General features: G+C 38.7%; 1 long non-coding RNA gene across 1 annotated transcript; it reads left to right on the top strand.

Moving 5' to 3' along the window:
• Positions 1-230: 230 nt before the first annotated feature.
• On the top strand, positions 231-9,871 carry LOC148186165 (uncharacterized). The gene is made up of 3 exons (XR_015775261.1): positions 231-501; positions 1,703-1,818; positions 9,769-9,871. It is a non-coding gene; the product is annotated as an uncharacterized LOC148186165 (long non-coding RNA).
• The last annotated feature ends 1,189 nt before the right edge of the window (positions 9,872-11,060 follow it).

Raw genomic sequence — 11,060 nt, forward strand, 5'->3', positions numbered from 1 at the left:
CATGAGCCATGGCAAAAGAACTTAAAGGTGTGAAAATGTTTTCATCAACAAAAGATCATTTCCAAGGCATTGTCATGACGTGTGTGTAGACTGTAAAACTCAAATTATTAACAGGGACGAAGCCGATCAAATAAGAACATGGTGCCGAATGAAGAAAGAGAGGGAGCTGACTGAATCCGCCAGGTGTTAAAGAGACTGAGAGACTGGTGTTCCCAGTTGCACTAATTAGCTCCGCCTACCAGGACCTGCTCACAGCAGAGGGACAAGCAGACCAGGAGAAACAACCACAGCAGGCCCTGCTAAAGGAGGAGGACTGTCACAGTGACGTCATTTCCAATCCCTCACACAAGGAGGAAACTTGGCTGGTCTGTACAATGAGAAACTAAGGATTTTTCTGCGACAACAGCTGGAATTATATGATCAGAGCTTGAAATCCTACTGAGAGATTAAAAGAAAAGCTGACATGTGGCAGGAAGTCAGCAGAGCTGGGCAGAAAATCAGGTAGGTGATATGGAAAATGTATAGTGCTATATTAGCTTAGTGAACTGTCTGGCTAGCTGTTAACCCTATGAAACCTGGAGAAACATCATTTTCCTTGTTTTGTGTAACAGACGCCTTCAACATGGATTTAAATCCTTGAACCCCGAACAGATGGGTTTGATTTCTTTTGAAAATATGGCTAAAACTTGGTGATAGATGTCCGACAAGTTGAGAGCTGTTAGGAAAAGGTGACAAGGAAAGGTTGTGAAAGTTAGTTTTTAAAAAGAGAGATGGAGAAATCATTAGAAGTTAATACCATATAAATCCAGAAAACCATATTTATATTCATACTGTGCAAAAAATGTGCCATTGAAACCCATCCAAACTGCAATTTTTGATCTCACAAATATCAAAGCATAACAACATGCACTGTATTATTTATGTGTGTCATTCAGGGATTTTACCTTGGAATTTGTCATTTTTGCTATTTTCCACCTGATGTTTATTTATTTATTTATTTTAACCATATTTGGCGTTTGGAGAAACTACATGCTACTTCCACTAGGTGCACTCTCACAATCAAAATTTCTGAAAATCATTGACATATCCCAGGCTGTGATAATCAAAAAACCTAAAAAAATATTTTAAAAAAATCTCCTTAGCATGTCATATACTGAAAATCATTCCTTACTGTTTCATCTAAAAAACAAAGTGACATCATGTCAAAAAACTGGCATTTAAAGGGTTAAAATTCTGAAAAATTCATGAATATAATAAAATGATAGTTATGATTAGGACTGATGTTGGTTTGAAAATTAACTCAATGAAAATGGAAAATAAAATAATGTATAATTTTATTTTTAAAGCTCGATTTTTAAACAGCACATCAAGTGTGTATTATTAAAGTCGGATAATGTTGTTTTTTTGTTTTGGTAGCTTCTTTTTTGGAAACCTTTTTTTGGCCAAATATCAGGTATTTTCTCATAACTTGGAACTTCTCTCTGTGTTTTTTCTGAGGAAATCGTGCCAATTTTCTCAGGTATCAAAGGATTAACTTTGTGCAGCCTACTGAAGGCTGTAGCATGCACATTAAATAAGTAAAATAATTGCCTTGCACGCTTTCCATACACAGACATTAGGATGAGATAAATATTTTTATTTTATTATATTCCTTTGTATATCTTCATGCATTTTTCCTTTTGCCGTCTCGCAATTTCATCAGACAGCTTGTGCCACCCAGAAGGTGCTGTCTGACTGCCAGAATCCATGTGAATGCAGCCTAAGCCGGCCGCTATTTTGAAGAGCCCAAGCTTCACACTAATGTCTTCAAAGAACCAGGTAAAATGACCTCTTCAACACTTATCATCTCTAGGATACGTCTACCTTCACATCCCCCTCCTTGTGTGTTAAGATGTGTGCTGACAGTCGTACAGTATGTTGGATGCCATTCACACGGTAATCATGTGTGGAGGATAGATAACAGGAATGAAAAACATGGCACCTTCCTGAAGAGAACACATCACTGTTTTAAAATCCCCAAAAAGCAAGTCAATCCACAAAAAAAATAGCAAAGAATGCAGATGCCTCAAATGGTCTGAGCAGGCAACACAAGTGCAAATCCTTAACATCAAAGATAGTTGCTGACACACACCCCCCACTGCGCCTCTCATCCCACCTCACAGCTAGTCATCAAATGAGTTCAGGAGAGGAAACAAAATACGTTTGTGCCGCCAAAATATCTCCTCCATCCAAAACCCTGCCATGCCCTGTCAGAAAAATAGAATCCAGGAGCTGCTGTCTTCCTCATCCCTTTTATTTGCTTTGGTATCGAGCAATCACACAGTGTCTGTAAATGTGAGCGTGAGCAAGTACGGAGAATAGTTTCAACAGGCTCATAACAACAGGAAAAACAAATGTCAGGTGATTCTTGAATATGTCAGAGACCACAGGTTCAAAAAAACGGCATAAATAACTGCAGAGGGATTTGTGCAGCAGGGGCGGAGCAGGAGGGTGGCCTCTGGGGCTGAGTGCCCTGAGGTGTTTTGTAAAAAGCCTTGAATCTATGCTATTCCCTGAAGAAATCTAACATAGCCTAATGGTGTAAATGTTCTCCTGTTGGCCCAATATTCAACTCGTGCTGATGAACACATTTACTTGGCATTGTTGGCCATCCTTGATTTGCAGTTAAAGTAGTCCAGATTATTGCAGCATGGATTCAAATCTAGCAGATTTGTCAGATGAGCAGTCCCCCGGGGCCCCCCTTGGGCTGAACCCTGAATGTTTATAATGTCTGGCTGCACTCCTGTTGTGCAGTATATGTGTCCCATCTTTGAAATCATGTGAACATATGGGAACAAATGCAGTGGCAGTTGGTATATAGGTATGCACATATATTTTAAGCCTGCTGTCAGGTATATTTCTGGTTCTTGCAGCGCTTTTTCTGCCACATGTAATTGTTTTATTGTCATCACTCTAAAAATACTACAGTATGCTTCATTTTCTGTTATACTGAGCATCTGTTGTCAACGTATGCCACAGCAAACACCCACGTTTAATAATCATCTGCTGTGCAAAGTCAGTGCCAAACTGTTAATATACATGTGCTCTTTAAGCGAAGTGACACAACTGCCAAAAGCATGAATGCTGATTAAATATAATAATTTTGTGTATTAGTCCATAAATGATTGTGTTAATGGAAGAGTCACGCAGTGAGAGAACAGATCTGCTCCCTGCATTGCAACATGTGGAATCATTCAAGTTGAAACTATAGAGAAAAGGCTTTTGCATGATGAAATAATTGTAACCTCATTCACAACCACACCTCGTGCCTCGAGTCCTGTTGCATTTCCCATCGAAAGCGAACGTACTGTGGCTCCTGTTGGGAATTGTTCAGCTTTAGCAGAGCTCAAATGAACTATGAAAGCCATGTTGTTGATGAAAGCTGATGAGTGTGTCTTCAGTGGAGAGGGAATATGTTAAAAAGAATTGGCAGATGAAAGAGGATTTAGATTAAAAAAGTGAAAGCAAACGCAAAACCTTTTGTGGTAAACCAGTTGCATATGGCACCAAAATGACTCCACAGGGAAAGATTAAATAAAAAACAAAGCTGCCCAAAGCACTTGTGGATGATTGATGGGAAAGCTGACAAATAATTTGTCTTGTTGGCTCAGCTTGTGCACTTAAACTTGCATGAATTGATTTTTCTGGGGCATTTTGAGCCAGCGCAACAAGCTGTAAACACAACACTGACATACCGTCACCTTTTAAATTGACATGACAATTATTGTTAGCATACACTAGCCTATTTACACATTCAGTAAACACATTATTAGCCATTTAGATTCACCTTTTTGGCCAGATGATGAATGTTAGTAAAATATTCACTTTCCTTTTAGCTGTGTTTTGGTCTCCACCAACGTCTTATGGACTTATGTCTGTTTAGCTTTCCACTATGTTCACTTGTTAGTCACTTACTTGTCTTAGCACAGCACAGCCACCCAGTTGTCATGAATGTTGAAATAAGCTATCGAGACCAAAACAGTTGTTTATTTCATCTGTAAAGTTGGGCATTTTAACGTGGGGGTCTGTGGAGATTGACTCAGTTTTGAAGCCAGCCTCAAGTGGCCATAAGAGGAACTGCAGATTAAATGAATGATACACAGTAAAAGCCTTTACTACATGTATTATATCCCTACCTGTTCTGGCCTGGGACACTTTTAGGTCCCAAAGTTCTCTAAGAGAGCTGTCAAGTTGGGATTCTGGCATGTTTTTGTATTATCCTTGGCTTGAGCTCACTGGAAAAATAGACGTAATTTTAAATATTGTTTGAATACGAAAGATCAAGCTGACTGATGTGTAATAATTGCCCCCTAATACAGACAGGTAGATGATAAAGCAAAGGTCTAGACGCTGTCCCTGCTGTTTACGTCTGTGTTGCAGATTTATCACCGCTCTTTGTCTCTTATCACATATTTTCTCATTTATTTTTCATCAGTTTAAATGGAAGTCATTTTTAGCTCAGTGGGGTTACTTCACTAAATATAAACGATATCATGGATGTCACGGAGAGAGAGCTTTTTTTCCCCTCTTCTGTAAAAGCAGTCGTGCAAATATAATTGTACTTGGGAGAGATTCTTTCGCGTGATAGCCACTTGACGTCTTGGAGATCACAGAGACAACACAACTTTTTTAGTCGGCCCTTTCTGTTGAAGTTTTTATATTTTAAAATACACAGGTGTGTGTCTTTATGTCCTTTAAGTAAGGGACTGGACACTGCCAAATCATGGAGAAAAAGTTTTGCATTTAGAGAACTTTCTTTTGAAGTTTTTGCGCTCTGATGAATTTGTTTGTGTTTATAAGCTAAATTTAGATTTCATCAGTCACTTAAATTACTGATTTGTGATTTTGGTCATTCTGAGAAAGGTTACACCTGTTTTTAGGTCACCCCTTGTTTACCTGAGCAGATGGTATGACCCATTTGAGATGAGGCCATTATGGTTAAATGCCAGTCTGTGATCAGAAAGAGGCATGCAGGAAGGAATGTGACTGATTTTCATTTCACTTTTAACTTGTTTTTGTTGAAGTTCCCTGGCTTTTTCAGGCATCTGGTTCTGTTTCATTTTTGTTAATAAAAAACTTTTTTCTTTTTTTTTTTTTGCTGGGGATACTGCCTGCAGCTGTTGTGTTTCTCATCATCCCTGTCCAAGTTTTCTGCTGCCAAATTACACCTACCACCCTTTACTTGGGGTGCCAGTGCTACAAAATGAATAGCTCTGTCATCTCTCTCTCTGAATTTCGATGTGTTTTAGCATGATATTCTATATTTGATATTTTGACAAGATGCAGCATTTAGTAAAATATGTCTTAAAATATACCATAAACATGAAAAAACATGGGAAGAAAACATTGAATAAGTTCTAAAGGGAATGGCGGTAGAAAGTGAGCTAAAAGCAAGAAAAAAGATCCTAAAAAGACAGTTCAGTCCCAAAATTATAAAATAAAAGATAACACACGGCCCTTGCTGTGAGCAGTTTCATGTAGGAATTTTTTGTCTTTCAACCGTACTACACCTTCCAACCGTATTACAGTGCAAAAGGAAGCGTGCATCTACTCATGCATGTGAGGCTCTTGACAGTGCAAGATGTAAACCAGAGTTACTATAGTTTGATATTTCTCATTAGTTTTTAATGTATTTTGTTTTTAATTCTAGTTTTTCCAGAATGGCCTTGTTTGTTTCAATTTAGTTTTCATTACTTTAAATGGTTTAGTTTGGATTTAGTTTATATTTGTGTCAGTATTATAGTGTTTTGCTTTATCATTATACGCTGGTGGATGGCACCTGGCACGGCAGCATGATAGGCGCATGGAACCCGTCATGTCCACGTAATACAGGCGAGGACAGTGTCAGGTTGAAAAGCTGTCGGTAACGACATAAGGAGCATGAGGGCGCCCATAGGGCAGGTGGGAGGGTTGATGAGTTGGTCCAATAAACCCCTGACTTTCCTGTGGGAGTGTATTGTTTGCTTCCTGTCTGAAGTTGATGGGGTTTTTTCTACACCTCGCCAAGTGCCCTCTTCCCCTAATCCTGACTGTCCATGCCAACATGTGCTTTTGTTGATGTCTCCGCATTGGTTACCATGTGCTTTTGTTGACATCCCTACATTGGTTGCCATGTGCTTTTGTTGACATCACAGTAGCGGCATCAAGGAACATAAATACCAGACACAGCAAGATATTAAGAGCATAATAAATAGATGCCGAAGTCCACTGCAAAGTTACAACATGTGACGACTTGGAATGAGAACGTGTTGGTATTACACTCACAGCACTCTGATACATAGCACTACAAGTGTGAGCAGATAACATCACAGTTTTTAGAAGTATCTCCAGACCTCAAACCAAGAGAAAATATTTTTATTTTCGCAATATATCTGCAATAGAAACTACTATGTACAGTTGTGTTCACTTTTTGTCAAATGCTGACAATCTGCTGTACATTTTAGAACAGAGGCACAGCAGTATAGTGGAGTCTTGAGGGCCACAAACAGTCGCTCATTTGGCCATGAAAACTTTTTGGCATTCAGAGCCGAATATATTCTCCAAAGTATTATTCTGTTTGGAATAAGCCCACAGCTGTGTGTTGTCAGTGAAATGATGATAAGGAGTGTTGTGTTGTGCGCTGCGACATGGAGGAATGAGAAGAGTTCTAACAGAAATGTATCTGTCTCATAAACAGAAGGCAAATCATGACATACGCTTGTGGCATTGCAATGTGTCAAAAGCAGCAAGAGAGGTCAAATACAATAAAATGGGACAATTATCAGAATCGACAGACATCAGCAGGTCATTAGACACCCTGAGGAGAGCTGACTCAGTGCAATACTGCAGGCTGCACCATGACTGGAATTTGCCCTCGTTATAATCTTTTTGAGGGTTACGTCACTGAAATACTTTCTTTCCTCAAGTGATATCCAACAATGCAGATATATTTGGCTCTGACTAAACAATGACGATGAAAGAAATGCCATTTTTCAGCACTCAAAAAAAAATTCATGGGCCTTTCTGGACAGTTTTCACTTGGGCTGCTTCTGCAGTAAAAGAAATGGTGTGATTTATATATTAAGCTCAGTGTGTATTTTTCTGAGTCGTAAAATTCCCACCCTGAGAAAGACTCCTAAAAACCATCCCAAGGACATGTCTGTGATGCAAAATATGATGGAGTAGCATTCAGTTTTGAGTCCCCGAGTATATGCCTTGCAAATTGTCAATGATAGACTCGGGTCATAAACAACAATACACTTTTGGAAGTTGTTTTTAGAGAGAAAGAAACCTGAGAGAGTCAGAGGGAATGGAAACTGAAGCAGAGTTGTTTTTCTCCTCGACAGGTAAGTGCAGTTTACGTTATCTAGCATTTATTAGCTGGACTATTGCTGTCAGGGGAACTTGTATAGCCTCAATAACTCCGCTTCTCAGAAAGACAGCCCATGCAGAGCTGTGAAGGTCTGAGCTTTGAAAAGACAAAAGCCAAACTGGTTCATTATGTCTTTTACACAACTAATAGGTGGTTTTTGTACAAGTGCTTCCCTGTGATTGAGAACTTTTTGTGCGTAGTCTTATTTATTTCATTTGGAACATACTGAATACTCCAAGTCCACAGAGTGTACTTGTCATTCAGTATTAGCAGATGAAAGGAATAATTCTCCATCTGCTTTATTTATGATAATTGTGAGGCTGCTATTAACTTTAATCGTTCAAATTCATGAGAATTTTAGTCTGACTAAAGTCAAGATTTTCTTTGAGAAGTTTAAAGGGAACTGTCATTTCAGTAAGTTAAAGCTGCTTGTCAATATTTTATAATAACAGTATATCAAATGATTATGTGTCATGCGGAGGGGGTTGCTAATGGTGAAGAATCCATTGTTAATTCTCACTCGACTGCAGTTTCCTGCAGCTCTATGGAGCATTTCTGTCTTTCAAGCTAATTGTTTGGGTTTTATGGCCACTATGACCACTTTTTGGGTTCACTCTCACCAGCAGATGTTGTTTCTGTTGTTTTCTGCAGAAAAGCTTTAAGCTTTAAACAGTACCTGCTGAGCACCAGTGGGTGATAAAAAATAAACATTTAGCAGAAAGAGACAGATACTTTTTCTTTGTTGGCTGGGTGGAGACCAAGATAGAGCTAAAAGGAGAGGTGCTATTGGATTTATATCAACCATAAACACGACCCTAAATGAATGCTAATGTTTAGCACCAAAGCAGATCCTCGTTAACATGTGAATGCGGAAACTTTAAATTGGCTCTAAAGGCCTTTGCACACTAAGTCTGTTTTTTTTTCATTCAAAATTGTCGCACGTCTAAAAATACCACACATTGGTCAAGTCGTCAAGTTTTCGGAACAGGTTAGACTTTCTGCGTTTTTCACATCTGTCAAAAGCTTTTAATTCATTTTTTTAAACCAAGAAACAGTGACGAAAATTTTACATTGGGACATTAACAATGAATTGCAATAAAAACAGAACAGTAAAACACATCAGACTTAGTGTGCAAGGTTTAAATGTGTAATGCTTTTTTGTTTTGTTTTGCTTTTTTGGATAAGGGATTAAAAAAAATGCATATATAACACTCAGCGTGCAAAGGCCTTTATGGTGGAGGAGCTTCTTCTAAAGACACACTAGTCTACAAAATTAAACATTCACTTACCCCACAAATGCCTTTATTTATACACCACTTTACTTATGATTAAGTCAGTCGAGAAATAATTAATCGGTTGAGTGAAATCTAAAGCTTTAAGACAAATTATATGACCAGATATTAAACCAAACTTGGATCTTCCACAGGTCTCCATGAGTGACTCATAAAGTTAATAAATCCACTGGTGGGTCCAGCAGGGTTGAGAAGACACTGTTCTCAAAGTAAATACATTTTCAAAGGGATCCACAGAGAAGTGTTTGCAAAGTCATACCTTTTTAAGAATCAATTATCAGCTACAGAGCATACCTGCCAGTGCTATGTACACATTTAAAATTGGTTTCAACACCTCCTATCACAACTCATTATCATTTGCTTTATCAGTTTCTCACACTACAAAACAATTACCAAGTTCTGGAGTGACATCTCTTCACTCATTAAGTTCTTTTTAGTTTTCATCGACACACTGAACAATGTGCCAAACACTTTGCCTCATCATTCTGACAGATCCACGAAAATTAAAAACCCTTTCAGAACTCGTTAATGGTGTCAAAAACTACATGTTCATCAAGCTTAAAACAAAGCTGCTGTTTTGATCCGATCAAATGATTTTGCAGGTATTTACCTGACAACAGCCACATGGAGAAATGATAAGGACAGTTACAGCCATGTGTGGAATCACACTGTGCATCATACACAGCAGGGGATGAGCGAGTGGATCCTTTGTAGGCTGTATTCAGTTGTTTAGGTCAGCAGGCAACAGTGACACCTGATTGGACAGGAATCTGTTTTTTTAAAGCTCTTGTATCCGTGGAGAAGGACATATGCTTGGCTGAAGTGCGGACAGATGCAGTGTCTTGTCTCCTTTTTTTTTCACCCTGAGTGAATAATCTCATTTCTAGTCTCTTGCTACTCCTCCATAGTGAAGTCTGTTCCGGAAAGCTGAGTGGGTAGTGTCAGTGTCCAAGTGTCAGCGGTATACTTTCACTGTGTGAAGGTTGAGCGCATGTAGGGATTAGTGGGAAGTGGCGTTTGAAGTGGGTATTACCCTTTTTATTCACCTCGTGTGTATCTTTTCTTTATTTGCCTGGCGTGCCCAAGGAGCTGGAGAGAGTGGCATGTCGAGACATGGCAGAGTTGGAGAGAGGAAGGCCATTTGGAAGCTATTCATTCTAGTACCTTTCCACTGCATAATGAAATATACAAACCATTCAATCAAAATAGTGTCAGCTCATTTGTACTGTTTTGTTTGCACTGTACGTGAGGGTTGTAGACCCTGTAAATGGTCATACCAATATCGAAATCAAAATTTCCAGTGGTTGCACATGTATATGCTTTGCTTTTGTTAAATTTCAACATACTTAAAACAAAAAAGCCATCTTAATTCTAGCCAGCAATCATCTATTTTATCAGCTTTAGCTAGCTAATTAAGCCTAATTTAGCTTTGTAAGTTGATTGAAAATGCAGTCGCCATTTGCCTAAATTTTAATGTGTTCAACTAACTCGAAAAAGAGAATCTTGTAAATATACAGTACACTTTACGACCAAAGACTGTATATAAAGATGGACGACACACCCCCACTTATCCCAGCTATGTGTAGGTGAGGTTAAAATATCCAAGATACGGGCGCTGCCATTTTGCCATGGTGACATCATTGAGAGCTAGATTCTGTGCAGTAGCGATATCTTTGGGAGCTCCCCCCAAAAACACCTGTCCGACTAATCATAAGCAGCTCCATTAAATGCAAGCACATGGATTGGCTTTCACAGCTGTCAATCATGGCGAAAAATCCCCTTTTTGTATAACTCACTATAAACCGAACTTATCATAAAAACAAACACTTTATCAAACACCAGGGTGATGAGAACTTCCTTCAGTGACAGAAACCATCTTTGGAGTGTACTTTTAGTTTTAAATTGGGCCCATGACCATGCACTAACATGGAAGGGTGGGCTTTAAGACCTATGCTGCAGAAAGACACCAGGGGGTGATTGTAATTATAAAGTTACACTTTGAGGGAACTGTCATGTTGTCCATCTTTGTATACAATCTACATTAACTAAATAAATTATACAACGCTGAAGCTACATGTCCGAGGCAAAAAGTCCATTCTGTATTATTATATATTATATTTTCAAAGTGTGTGTCTTTTACACAGATGCTACACAGTAATTAGTTGTGACCAGGACTTTTTGTTTTCCGTTTTCTTTTTTTTTCCCCTTTTTTTTGCAGAACCTTTAACATTACTAACTAATGTTGTTTATGATGTGCACCTTGCCCTAGAAACTAATGCTCAGTCACTGCTAAGGTTGAGCAATGTCTAATTATCAGACAATGACCACTTAAAAGTTTCCCAAAGGACGACGACTTTGTTGGTGTTAGTGACAGTGTT

Source organism: Plectropomus leopardus, chromosome 20, assembly GCF_026936395.1.
Source record: "Plectropomus leopardus strain MGB_pleo_1.0 chromosome 20, ASM2693639v1, whole genome shotgun sequence".
In the NCBI taxonomy this organism is placed as follows: domain Eukaryota; kingdom Metazoa; phylum Chordata; class Actinopteri; order Perciformes; family Serranidae; genus Plectropomus; species Plectropomus leopardus.